Source organism: Gadus chalcogrammus, chromosome 4 (genome assembly GCF_026213295.1).
Source record: "Gadus chalcogrammus isolate NIFS_2021 chromosome 4, NIFS_Gcha_1.0, whole genome shotgun sequence".
NCBI classification, from domain to species: Eukaryota; Metazoa; Chordata; class Actinopteri; order Gadiformes; family Gadidae; genus Gadus; species Gadus chalcogrammus.
In genome coordinates this window covers 22,928,411-22,943,191 of record NC_079415.1, presented here as the reverse complement: position 1 = coordinate 22,943,191, position 14,781 = coordinate 22,928,411, and the positions used below count along the sequence as shown (strand labels likewise).

General features: G+C 45.9%; 1 protein-coding gene across 1 annotated transcript in view; it reads right to left on the bottom strand.

The window, feature by feature from the left end:
- The window catches only part of cfap221 (cilia and flagella associated protein 221), a 180,193-nt gene extending 174,149 nt beyond the window's left edge, over positions 1 to 6,044 (bottom strand). Inside the window, exon 1 of the mRNA XM_056588744.1 lies at positions 5,470 to 6,044. The gene's annotated coding sequence lies outside the window, so the exon portion shown is untranslated. The remainder of the gene's footprint in view (positions 1 to 5,469) is intronic.
- Positions 6,045 to 14,781: the final 8,737 nt, after the last annotated feature.

The following is a 14,781-nucleotide window of genomic DNA, read 5'->3' as shown; positions in this document are numbered from 1 at the left end:
ACACACACCCTTGTACAGCCCATAAGTCATAATCAGCCCAATATGTCATATTCAGCCCGTACGTACATCATATTCATCCGATACGTCATATTCTGCCCATACGAATACGTCATATTCAGACCGTATGTTTCATGTCATATTTAGCCCATACGTCATATCCAGCCTGTACGTATATGTCATATTCAGCCCGTACGTATACGTTATATTCAGCCCTTATGTCATATTCAGCCCATATGTATACGTCATATGCAGCCCATTAATGTGCCATTCATGTGTCCTGGGAATAACGGGACTTCTCGTCAGTGATTACGTTCACGCGACCGTTCGTGTTCACTGCATTTGGAATCTGCGTCCGGAATCCAACAGGATTACTGGCACCATCTGTTGGGCGTTGAACACAGGTTCTGTGTTTGTTGGTGATCATCAGATGGTTACATCGTGAATCAATAGTAAAGTGTAGACATGGCAAAAAATATGTGATATGTTGATGGATTCTTTTATATTGAGCAAAATCTGGCCCCATTTGCTGAAAGGAAGTAGAATCATCAGAGGGTCATGAGGAGTCGTTCATGAGAACCCAACATCGCGAAAATGATTTCCCCATAATTCGCAGCCATCTGAGTCTACGTCATAAGTCTACGTCATATTCAGCCCATACGTCATATTCAGCCCATCCATCATATTCAGCCCAATATGTAGATCAAATTCAGCCCACATGTAAATGTAAAAGCCCATAGTCATATCCAGCCCAAACGTCATATTCAGCCAGTACGTACGTCATATTCAGCCCATACGTCATATTCAGCCCCTACGTCATATTCAACCAGTACGTAGAAGTCTTATCCAGCCCATACGTCATATTCAGCCCTTACGTATACGTCATATTCGGCCCGTACGTATAGGCTACGTCATAAACATGCCGCCTTCAAAACGCTCTGAGTTTCCGGGAGGTCCACTCTGTTGGGTCTGAGTTTTCGCTCGGAGTTTCGTGCAGAAGTACAGCTACCCGAGTCCTCCGAGATCACGTCACAAAAAACGGTTGCACATTTCATTGATAGACTAAAGTGAACTTGCAGCAAGCAGTAAGAGGAGAACTTAACACCCATTCCAACATTTGCATTACGATACATTATAGCTTACAAAACTTAGCTTATAGCTTACAGAAGTAGATATCTCCATTCACTCCAATACAAGTGGGGAACAGGAATGTGTCTCCGCAAAAAATGTCTGGATATCAATCAAAGGCTCATAATTATCTTTATGCCATGTACTAAAAATATTTAAGTTTTCTCTTTTCAAAACGCCACCTCAAGCGTTTTATTAGCCGTTTTATGTTATTATTATTTATTTTTTAGAAGGAGGGGTGGGCAGCTGAAAGGAGTCGTAGTGAAACAAATGTTGAGGGAGGGCCTAGTGCACGGCTCCGTTAAAGGGTAATTCCGGTGTAAAATGGATTTGGGATATGTTTTGTATGATAACGAGTTGAAAAGTTCGTTTTGGAGCACAAAAACCGCATGTAGAGGCTTTCTTCAGTTGGCTGTTTTTAGCCGATTCTATCAAAACGTTATAAACTTGGAACAATGGGGGCAGTGGTTATGGTAAAAACTAAATCACTATTTTAAACCATTTAAAAGGCTCAACGTAGCCCAACCGTTCTTTGGTAGTATAATAAGGGTCTTAACATATAAAACGAGGCATTGAGAACTTTGTAAGTGACATTTTATTCACACAATACCATCAGTAGATCACCCGTCGACGTCATTTTGTTTTTAAGACTCGATAAGTAGAATGGCGAACACAGAGCTTGCGTGTTGCTGACGGCTGTCACAATCTCTGTGTTCGTCAATCTACCTATCGAGTCTTGAAAACAAAATGGCGTCGATGGGTGATCTACTGATGGTATTGTGTGTAAAATGACATTTTTAATAAACAATCTGTACACTTACAAGTTCTCAATGCCTCGTTTTATATGTTAAGACCCTTATTATACTACCAAAGAAATGTCGGGCTACTTCTAGCCTTTTGAGTGGTTTAAAATAGCGATTTAGTTTTTACCATAACCACTGCCCCCTTTGTTCCAAGTTTATAGCGTTTTGATAGAATCAGCTAAAAACAGCCAACTGAAGAAAGTGTCTATATGCGGTATTTGAGCTCCAAAATGAACGTTTCAACTCATTATCATACAAAACACATCCCAAATCCATTTTACACTGGAATTACCCTTTAACTTCTCGTTTCCGAGGTTTTTCCTTTTACTTAACATGAATGACGGTGATGGTTTTCAGTCACTGTGGTGACTTTTTATCACTAAAAGTTTTTTAGTGATAAAGGGAACTTTTAGACTGGTTCAGCTGCTGCTCTGTGACTCTCACGTTCCTCTGCTTGCGACCAAAGACAAAGAACGGGTGCATTATGGTATCATTTTCATAATATTGTTAATAGCCTAATAAACATTTCAGTTGCGTTAGTTTTAATTTTTTCATTTGCTTGTTTAGCTGTGTGACAGTTAACAATGTTGGTGTATTACAATTATTTATGTGGTTAGGCTACTCCAACCTCGTTACTGACCGATATGTAACCATTTATTTGTATGTAAACTATTGATTGCATTTTTTATAAATAGTTAGGAATCTGTTTCTTAAGCATAAAAGCATTGAACAGTATTTTTTTCTAGGCCTGCATACATTTACTATGTTGTTGGTGTTATATGGAGCAATCTTTCACATTTATGAAGTAAACTTTTACGGTCGGTAAACAATGCGACTGCGATCGCTCAGACCTCTCGCTTATGATGCTACAACGCTAACAATGCTAGAAAACAATGAATATTTCTTCATCCGGTACGTCATGAACTAGGGCGTGGCTAGGCTCCCATGATGCGGAAGCAAATCTCTCCTTGATGTTGCCCTGCGACATTGAGCAGTTTTCATAGGAATGAATGGGCGCCATTTTGGAATCCGCTGTCCATTCTATAATATGTCCATGGTCTCACAAACAATCAGTTTTTCCGGTTTTATGTCATAGCCTACAAACTTCTTAGGGGCGTTTCCTGAACACTCTTATTTTGGAAAAGGGAAGGCTTACGTAAAGACACGTAAGAGCTTTCAAGCTGATTGAAGGCGGTGTCATGCCAAATTTGTGCCGGCTGCCAAATTTGTACCGGGCACGTCAACAGTTGTCCGTTGCCAGGCAACGGACAACTGATTACGTAAGGGTTTTCCGTTGCCGGGCAGGTTTCAAAAAACATTCGCGCTCATGTTGCCAAAGACGAAATAACATAATACAGATAACGGATCGCTAGATAACACTTGTTTTTACTTTATATTTGTGTTGTATTTAATTGTTTAATCAAATTTAGCTAGTAAACTGAGTGTTGAAAGCGGGTTTCAAAAAACATTCGCGCTCATGTTGCCAAAGACGAAATAACATAATACAGAAAACGGATCGCTAGATGACACTTGTTTTTACTTTATATTTCTCTTGTATTCAATTGTCTAATCAAATTTAGCAAGTAAACTGAGTGTTTAAAGCAGGTCAAGGACGAAATAGCACAAGACAGATAACGGACAAGTGCGAATGAACGAGCTTGAAGGTTCGCGAATGTTCGTGAACCTTTCACGTCATTCGACGCGATCGTCCGTTGCCTGGCAACGGACGACGCGATCATCTGTTGCCAGGCAGGTTTGGAATGGATTACGTATGGATGACGCGCCCGGTACAAATTTGGCAGCCGGTACAAATTTGGCATGACAGCGGCGTCAGCCCATACGTCTACATCATATCCAGCCCATTCGTAAACGTCCTATTCAGACCCTAAGGTTGACTATCCGGAATTAACATTGTAGATATCAACAAAGTCATTCTGACTAGTGGTAAATAATAAATTTTGAATAGTTGGAATTTTCAGATGCCTGTAACGTAATTATGAATAGTCGAAACGACAGATAGAGTTATCTGTAATTCAATTTCTGACTTGGCAAAACTGAATTACAGATATCTGCAATGACGTCACTGAAAACAACATTCAACTTGTCACACATCTTAAATGACAATTGCAGATATCTGTAAAACAGTTTTTACTAGGCAGAATGATATCTCAAACGTCATAATATTTCATATTTCATAATATCCGTAATCCACAGATGTGAATTACGGATATCTGCAACTGAATTGTTGATATCTGTGATTCCAGTTTGAGATATCTAGAATTTGATTCTGACAAGTCATAACTCCAGTTTAATTCCCCTCAATTCAAGACATCTACATTTCCCTTTTCAGCTATCTTAAATTAAGTTTTGACTAGGTGAAATTACATTGTAAATGTCTCGTGGAATGGCGGATATCTACAATTCCGTTGCAGATATTCCTAATTCACATAGTGGTAATCTGCAATTGAATTGAAGATATATGTAATGAGAAACCCCATAGACATGAATGGCAAAAGTGATTCACGTCATTTCTCCTAGGAGGAATGTCTTTGTGGATATCTGAACTGACAATTGTGCATAGGAATAATAAGAATGTTGCGGATATCCGAAATGTTCTTTTTGACTAGGCAAAACTGAATTATGGATATCAGGAAAACAAATCCAGTCTAGTGAATTCATGTCAAATTGGCTTGCCATATGACAATTCCGGCTGCCGTCATTTCCCCTAGTCAAAACTCTAATTCAGGATATCTGTAATTACATTTTGACCAGGAAGAATAAAACATACAGATATCTCCAATTTTAGATATCTCTAATCAAAATTTAATTCAAGATATCTATAACTTGATAATATGTAACTACAATTAATATGACTATCCCTAACTCCAGTTTGAGATATCTAAAACGTCATTTTGACTAGTCATAATTCCACTTCGAGATATCTGCAACATCATTTCGCCTAGTCAAAACTTAATTTAAGATATCTGAAAAGGGACTTGTAGATATCTTGAATTGAGGTGAATTAAAGATATCTTGAACTGGAATTGTGACTAGTCATAATCAAATTGTACATATCTCAAACTGGAATTACAGATCTCTACAATTCACATAGTAGATATCTGCAATTGAATTGTAGATATCTGTAATGAGAAACCCCATAGGCATGAATGGTAGAAGTGACGTAATTCCTCCTAGGAGGAATGTCTTTGTGGATATCTGAAATGACAATTTAGGATAGAAAGAATGTAGGCCTAGTTGCGGAAATCCGAATTGAATTACAGATATCTGCAACACATATCCAGTCTAGTGAATTCATGTCATATTGGCTATAGTTAGCTCGCACATTCCAGGCTGATCACCAACGCCACGTTTATAGTCGTGATCAAACCGAAAGGAAGAAGAATCGTGCGGTGTTATGGAAGTTAAAGAACATGAAACCACAACCAACGGAGTGGCGTCAACGTAAAACACTCTCGCGGCTATCTGGAAGTCAACGTAAACACTCTCGCGAGCCTCTTGGCAAGATGGTTAACTTACCTAGTTGTGAATGGTTTACAGTTGAAGACAGTGTGAACGTTTAAAGGAGCATTGAAGCCCTCTGTAACAACATAACGGCACTTAGTTCATGTGTATTTTAGCTGTACAACTATCTAACTCATGACTTCCCGACAATATAGTCCTCGTTTGTATCCAGTGGCGTTAACCCCCTCGTCTTCAAACGCTCTCGCCGTTGCCATGGTGACATGGCCACCTAACGCTTCGTGGTTGCCATGGTGATACACAAAGGCCCTGTGAGTTGCACCAACTGGGCGTAAGCCTGGGGCCGGTTTCACAAAGATAGACTGTGACTATAGTCTATCTGTAGGATATAGTCGGACTTGACATAGACGTCTAAATAATACTGTTGCACTATACAGTTAAGACACCGACTATGCTAAGTTGTACTAAGTGCAAAGAATTGTGGGTAATTTAAGACTATTTTCAAAACAAAAAAGATGGCGGACCGAGTCGAGTCGAACCGTTCTGCACCTTTCACCCATTCCGAAAATGTATGCATTTTGGACGAGTTCAACTCGTACAAAGACACCATGCTAGGGAAATTCTCGGAGGAATGTAGTAACCGGAAAAAAAAAAAAAAAGAGATTTGTGTGTGAAGCGTTTCAAAAATATGGTCCAAGAGGCAAAGAAGGAGATTTTTAAACGTAAAAATCCGCCAACGGGAGGAGGAAGTTTCCCGAAACTTAAAGTCACTACCGAAATGGTAATTGAGATTTATGGAGAGGAGTCGCCCATGTTCTGGGGGATCCAAGGCGGCAGGGAAAGTGGGGTTAGCGGCGTCCTCAGACCTAGCGTTTGCAACTCTACTGACGGCGAGATCACCTCATCCCCCCGTAACCTGTTGCCTGCCCTGACGGGTCGATCGGAACGCAAATAGTTCTGCCCCCACTTCTCTCTCTCTCTCTCTCTCTCTCTCTCTCTCTCTCTCTCTCTCTCTCTCTCTCTCTCTCTCTCTCTCTCTCTCTCTCTCTCTCTGTGTCTGTGTGTGTGTGTGTGTGTGTGTGTGTGTGTGTGTGTGTGTGTGTGTGTGTGTGTGTGTGTGTGTGTGTGTGTGTGTGTGGCGTTGTCACTCTGTTGCACCGTCACACCGTTAGATACATTGGCTCGGCAGATAGTTAACAGTTTCCCCAAGAGAAAGTTTGAAGCTTGAAGTTCTTTTCAAACCTTTACTCAGTAGGCCTACACTGTAAAACTGAGCAGACGTAAAGAATACATTTTAGTAATCTTATCGCATAACAACGATCTAAAAACATCACTTAACATTAGGCTACATGTTTAACTGTGTGATAGAAACTTTTGGTTACCATGGTTACATAGCACTTTAGACCTATGTTAGTCTGGGGGTGAGGTGGCTAACTTTTTAAGTCTAAAATTAGTTGGTCTTAACTTTTGTGAAACTGACTTACTTGCATAAGACTGGTCTATAAATGAACTTAAGACCCATCTTACCCCAAAGACCAGTCTAAACTACTTTAGTGAAACCGGCCCCTGGTCTTAACTACGCCTGGTCGTAACCTGGCGTTCTAAATCCAACCTAACCGAGGAGGGGGCTGGAGGGAGAGGGGGCAGGTCCATGGATTGAGTTTTGCAACGCCAATTATTTGTTGAATAAAACGATATGAAAAGTTTCATCATTATTTTTCTGATACTAATAATCGTTGATTATTGTGTGTGTATTCATCGAGGACAACAAAGGGGACCTTATGCTAAGTATTGTAGCCGTTGTAGTAGTCATGTTTTCGCAGCAGGTGTGTAAACAATATATTAATGTCATTCGAGTTAGAAATATATATATATATATATATATATATATATATATATATATGAATTACTATATTGACATCTAGTGGCAGTATTTGGAAAAACATTCTTATATATTTTAGAAAATAATGTTGAGGTTTCGTCCCAACTATTGATTTGTTCTTTAATTGTAGGCTATTTAATGTTCGCATAATTCCGCACAAAATAAGACAACAGAGTACTCGACTCCTTGTAGTGTATAACTGTCATCAATAATTAGACTTTCTTCCATTTGACAGTTGTTCAGACTGCATGGGAATGTGGGACAATTTGAACTGCTGGCCATCAGCTCTAGTTGGTGATGGTGACATTGTCTCAACCTCATGCACAGAGCTCTTCCATACCCGTACACACAGCCACACACAAACACGCACACACACGCGCACGCACGCACGCACGCAGGCCCCCAAATCCGAATTGAATTACAGATATCTGCAACACATATCCAGTCTAGTGAATTCATGTCATATTGGCTATAGTTAGCTCGCACATTCCAGGCTGATCACCAACGCCACCTTTACAGTCGTGATCAAACCGAAAGGAAGAAGAATCGTGCGGTGTTATGGAAGTTAAAGAACATGAAACCACAACCAACGGAGTGGCGTCAACGTAAAACACTCTCGCGGCTATCTGGAAGTCGACGTAAACACTCTCGCGAGCCTCTTGGCAAGATGGTTAACTTACCTAGTTGTGAATGGTTTACAGTTGAAGACAGTGTGAACGTTTAAAGGAGCATTGAAGCCCTCTGTAACAACATAACGGCACTTAGTTCATGTGTATTTTAGCTGTACAACTATCTAACTCATGACTTCCCGACAATATAGTCCTCGTTTGTATCCAGTGGCGTTAACCCCCTCGTCTTCAAACGCTCTCGCCGTTGCCATGGTGACATGGCCACCTAACGCTTCGTGGTTGCCATGGTGATACACAAAGGCCCTGTGAGTTGCACCAACTGGGCGTAAGCCTGGTCTTAACTACGCCTGGTCGTAACCTGGCGTTCTAAATCCAACCTAACCGAGGAGGGGGCTGGAGGGAGAGGGGGCAGGTCCATGGATTGAGTTTTGCAACGCCAATTATTTGTTGAATAAAACGATATGAAAAGTTTCATCATTATTTTTCTGATACTAATAATCGTTGATTATTGTGTGTGTATCATCGAGGACAACAAAGGGGACCTTATGCTAAGTATTGTAGCCGTTGTAGTAGTCATGTTTTCGCAGCAGGTGTGTAAACAATATATTAATGTCATTCGAGTTAGAAATATATATATATATATATATATATATATATATATATATATATATATATATATGAATTACTATATTGACATCTAGTGGCAGTATTTGGAAAAACATTCTTATATATTTTAGAAAATAATGTTGAGGTTTCGTCCCAACTATTGATTTGTTCTTTAATTGTAGGCTATTTAATGTTCGCATAATATAACTGTCAATAATTAGACTTTCTTCCATTTGACAGTTGTTCAGACTGCATGGGAATGTGGGACAATTTGAACTGCTGGCCATCAGCTCTAGTTGGTGATGGTGACATTGTCTCAACCTCATGCACAGAGCTCTTCCATACCCGTACACACAGCCACGCACACACACGCGCACGCACGCACGCACACACACACACACACACACACACACACACACACACACACACACACACACACACACACACACACACACACACACACACACACACACACACACACACACACACACACACACACACACACACACAGTAACATAGAAGGTAAGAGAAAGAAAGAGAGATGAGAACAGATTGTGTTGGTTAATTATCTACCGGGGTGGACAATTTCATCTATTCGATTCCCCAACTCCTAGGGCAGGCCTATTCAACTAGCGGCCCCTCCTAATTCTTTTCTGGCCCGCAAGAGGTTGCATGCAAAAAATTAATAAAATAAAGGAGAAACATAGTTGCATGCAAATCAGGTTTCTGTGTGTAGCCGGTGATACTAGCCAGTATCAGTACCACACAATCAGGGACTGGCATCACTTACTCTGACAATGTTTGGCTCAACCGATACGTGTGAGTCTAGCTCTTCTCATATGAATGCCATCAGAACAAGGGCACGTTGCTCCATGACCTACGAGTAGCTGCATGAGTGTCTCAGGATGAGCCAAACTCGGCAAACAAGGCAGTGCAATCTTTCTCACTGACTCACTGGCTCAAAATGTCTCATATGTACAGTAGTTCTGTTTTGTGATGATTCAAACAACATTGTTGAATTCTAAATACGTGTCCAAAATATGTGAGAACAAAATCTTTTATAATGATACGATTAAAAGTGAAGAAGGAAGGAATGCGTCTGACAAGTTTATTCCATGTAGTAGTACTAGGCTATATATTGTAACAACCTCGCCGGTGACATAATGATGTCGAGTCATTAGTAATTGATTGTAGTTTTTAATCAACCAAAACCAGGTCACTGAAACATAACCAACGGCAGACAACCGACAACCAAAACCAACCGCGGTTACCTCGGCAACCCCCAACACGGTCTCACTCACGTGCAGGCCCCCACCCTGATTGACAATAAGAACATTACAATACATGCACATAGAACAACTGGCATAACGGACAACGAAATACAATGCAACACATAACACACAAACTATTTAATTGTCCCAGGGTCGCTACATTGCCTCCCCCCTTCAAAGTTCCTCGTCCTCGAGGGAACAAACAAAGTCCCGGAAGCGACCCGGCGCTCTCCTCTCCCTACGAGGCCGCGTTGGGGCCACGAGGGGCTGGGGAGAAGCGCCTGGGGGCGAGAGGGGCCCACGAGTGTCAGGCCCGGGGGCGGGCAGGGGGAAAGGGAGGGGCGGGGCTGGGGGCCAAGTTGCTGACTGTGGTGATCGACAGGGAGGGGAGACAAGGATAGGGTTAGGTGGGGACCAGAGCATGTGAGCGGAGCGGAGCGCCGAGCAATTCCCGCTCCCCGCTCAGGAGGATGTCCGCTCATTCGCTCTGCCGCTCAACGTTGTGCCAGGGCGCTCCGCTCAAAACCGCTCCGCGCTCATCTTAAATTTCCTGCCGCTCCGGCGAAATCGCTCCACGCTCCGCTCAAATTTTCAAAGTACTTCCCAAACTCCATCTTGCTACTCTCGCGGGCACACAAGCCGGTGTTGCGGGGGGGGGGGTGGAAGGGTCTCACGTGACGCGTTTTATCCAATCAGGTTGCTTGGATGCTCCCATTGAAACCCATTCTATTCTACGTGAACCACCTACATGTAAGCCGCTAGAAGCAGTTAAAATCGGAGTGGACTGGAGCGGAGTGAAATCCCCGCTCCGGCCTTTGAATTTAAAACCGCTCTGCGCTCCAACCCGCTCCAACCTATTTCTTCCGCTCCTCTCCACCACCCGCTCCACGCTCCGCTCCGCTCACATGCTCTGGTGGGGACCCAGGGCCAGAACACTGAGGTGTGCGTGTCCGGGGCCCATTCGCACCGGTGCGGGGAGCTGCAGGGCTCGCTGCCTCCTTTCACAGTTGCGGCAGCCATCCTGACTGCAGGGGCGTCGGGAGAGGGCGTCTGCATTAGCATGGCGTACCCCTGCCCTGTGCACCACACTGAAGCTGTAGGACTGCAGCTCCTCGATCCACCGTGCGACCTGCCCTTCTGGCTCCTTGAAAGACATGAGCCACTGGAGCGCGGAGTGGTCGGTCCTTACAGTGAAGTGCCGGCCACAGAGGTAATATTTGAAGTGGCGTACAGCTCTAACGATGGCCAGCAGCTCGCGGCGAGTGACGCAGTAGCGGCGTTCCCGCTCCCCTTCTGGCCCCTCCCCTTCTGGCCCCTCCTGTGCCAGCACGGCGCCATTGCCAACGTTACTAGCGTCCGTGTCCAGGATGAAGGGCAGGCCAGGGTCAGGAGGGGAGAGCACCGGGGCTTTGGTGAGAGCTCCCTTGAGTGTCTCGAAAGCAGACTGGCAATCCTCTGCCCACACAAACTCCCTGTCCTTCTGTAGCAGGCGGAACAGGGGAGCGGCCACACAGGAGAAGCCCCTCACAAAGCGTCTGTAGTAGGACGCCAGTCCGAGGAAGCTTTTCAGCTGTCTGGTGTCAGTGGGGGTGGGCCAGTCCTGGACAGCTTGCACTTTGTCCTCCATGGTGCTAATGCCTTCTTCCCCCACCCTGTGCCCAAGGAAAGTTACCTCTCTCCTCAGGAAATGGCACTTATCAGGATGGAGCTTCAAGCCCGCCACAGCTACTCTCTCCAGAACCTGACGCAGCGAGGCAAGTGCTGTCTCGAAGGAGCCCCCGTGTGCCAGTATATCATCCAGGTAGACGATACACTACTGTCGCCCCCCTCTCAAGGTCCAGCTGGCAGCCAGTGCACCGCAGGAAGTCCAACCCTAGGATACAGGGGTCCTGCACAGCTGCTACCCACACTGGGTGGAGGACAGTCTTTCCCCCTACGCAGATGGACAACAACCCCTTCCCTTTCATGGGAGCCCTCTCCCCCGTGACTGTGCGGAGCTGCACGGTTGTAGGTTGGAGTACCGTCCAGGTCGGCAAAATGTCTGGCCTCACCAGGGTCACAGTAGACTAAAGCCAAACAGGCCACCCCCTCAACAGTGACAGGAACATGAAAAAAGTCCCCCGCCCAGGTCCGCCCCACCACAACAACAGGCTCCAGGATGTTGTCGTCTGCTTCTGGGGGGGGTGGAGCCCCGCCCCCCCGGCTGTGATGATGGGCTCCTCCAGACGACGACGGCGGGGGTAAGGGGGCAGGGCCTCGCGTCTCCCCAATTACGCGGACCCTGACCCGTTTCCCTGGGCTCTCACAGTTGTAGGGCACTCTCTGACAAGGTGGCCAGGCTGCCCGCAGCCCCAGCAGACCCTCTGCTCTCGACGAGATGGGGGGCGGCGGTCCGCCTGCATAGAGACAGCGCGGACGAGTTCAGTGAGCTCGTCCACCCAGGCTGGCTTCTGTGAGTCCTCACTCCTCTCCCTCGCCGATCTCACCATCGGCTGAGGAGCAGGATGACCGTCGATTGCTCCAGCCCACACCATGGCCCTCCCTCTCTATGGCCATCTCCAAGGCCTCTTGCAAAGTCTGCGGGTGGGCTAGCTGGGTCTGCATGCGTAGTTCTGTAGGGGAAAGGGCCTGGAGAAACTGATCCCGAGCGAGTTCGCTCCGCACGGCTGGCGGCATGTGGGCGTATGCTCGCCGAGACAGGCTCTCGATATCGTTGGCCAGGGCCCGCAGCGTCTCCCCAGGCTTCCTGCGCCTATTACAGAGTTCTGAGCGCATTAGCCCCGGCTTAACACATAGTCCAAAACGCCTCCTTAGTGCCCCCACTAGGGCAACATAGTCCCCCGTGTCCTCTGGGCTAAGCAGCAACAAACAAGACAATGCATCGTCCGCCAGACACATCGCAAGCTGCAGCGCTTTGACCTTCACTGACCATCCGGCAGCATCGGCTAAAAGTTCAGATTGCGCGTTGAAAGCTTCCCAGTCAGCCTTACCGGTGTATCTAGGCGTCTTGATGGACACCGGGCTTGATGTAAGAAAGGTGCTTTATTTGTAATAATAATAATAATAATAGATTCAATTTATATAGCGCTTTTCACGTACTCAAAGCATTTTACATAGGGGAAGTTGATGGGGCTAGAGATAGTGAGTGATCTAGGGGTAGGCAGAGGAGAAGAGATGAGTCTTGAGGCGGGACTGGAAGATGGTGAGGGACTCAGAGTCACGAATATGTTGGGGGAGGGAGTTCCAGAGCCTGGGAGATGTCCTGGAGAAGGCTCTGTCACCTAGGCTGTGGAGTTTTGATGTGTGGGTGGAGAGGAGACCAGCTGAGGAGGATCTGAGGGCCCGGAGGGGTTGGTAGAGGGAGAGAAGTGTTACGGTTGGCGAAAAGGTTGGTTAGGACCCAGGATGCAGAGACAGAGTCAGTACGGACAATCCACGGTTTATTGTCAGTAAAGAATAACTCAAGAGATAACCAGCGTGCAAGGCGAAGACAGGAGCGGGTGGGCGTAGCTGGCGGAGGCACCGGAGAGTGTTGCAGTCCGGGGATCATCCACTGGCGAGGAACTGGCGAAAGGATAACACGACGTTAGGAATCAAAGTATTAGGTTAGGGAATCAATGTATACACGTCAGCCAAAATACCGAATGAGACGGAATAATCTGGCGCCGACGAGAAGTCCCCGCCAGGCTTAAGAAGGCGTGTGATTAATTGATGAGGTCCAGGTGTCCCACGTTGCGGTGCCCCGCTCCGCTCGCCACGCCCCTCACCTGTCTAAGAACCAATGTCTGGGGAGCAAATCATAGAGCAATCGCGACAGTACCCCCCCCTCAACGGACACCTCCTGGCGGCCCACCAGGCCTATCTGGAAAACGTTCATAAAATTCCCTGATAAGCTCAGGATCCAAAATAAAGGATCGGGAGACCCAGGACCGCTCCTCCGGCCCGTACCCCTCCCAGTCCACCAGAAACTGGAACCCCCTACCCCGTCTGCGTACATCCAACAGTTCCCAGACAGAATAGGCCGGGTGGTCATCGATGAGCCGAGGGGGTGGAGGGGGTTCGGACGGAGGATTGAGAATGCTGGCAGAAACAGGCTTTAGCAGTGAAACGTGGAAGACTGGATGGACGTTGAGCTCAGGGGGTAGCTTGAGCTTGATAGCACACGGATTAATGATACCCGAAATCACATACGGACCAATGTACTTGGGTGTCAGCTTCTTACACTCAGTCTGAAGGGGCAAGTCCCGAGAGGAGAGCCAGACGCTCTCGGCGGATGCGCCGGAGATGTTCCTGGACTGACGGGACCGCAACCACTGTCTCCTGCACCGGGAAGAGTGGAGGCTGGAAGCCAGGGGCGGACTGGCCATCGGGAGGTTCGGGAGATTTCCCGAACGGCCGGTCGATTTCAGGCCGAGCCGGCCGGCCGTAATTCTTTTAGATTTTCTATAATTATAATATATATATATATATTTTTTTTTATTACATATTTATATTATATTTTTTGTTGTAAAAGATGTAAAAAAAAAAAATGAAAAAGTTAAGAAAGCCGTGATTTGGGACAGCCTGCGGCCGGATATTTGCTTACAGCGCGAAACGGAGCTCTTGCCTGACGGTGAAACGGGGCCGATGTATTACTGTCAATTTAAAGGGGGGAGCACCCCCACAGTGTATGGGGGCAAAGCGAGCGGCCAAAGCGAGCGGCCGAACGGCCCCTCCCAACTTGGACTGCTCCGCGGTCTGTCATTTCTGATTGGCTCAGCCTGACACACGGCCGGGTCACTTACTTCTCGTTGATCTCACTGAAGTTACACCGAAATACGAAAATGTCAAAAAGGTGGTGGAGAGGAAAAAGAATTGGGTGGCACTCAGAAGTTGAGGTTGAAAAGGAAAAAAATGTTAGAGCAAGACGCAGCCAAATGTGCTAAATTAACCGACCATTTCCGTGGAAAAGTCAAGGTTGACGGCAACGCCCCTGTCAGCGAGAC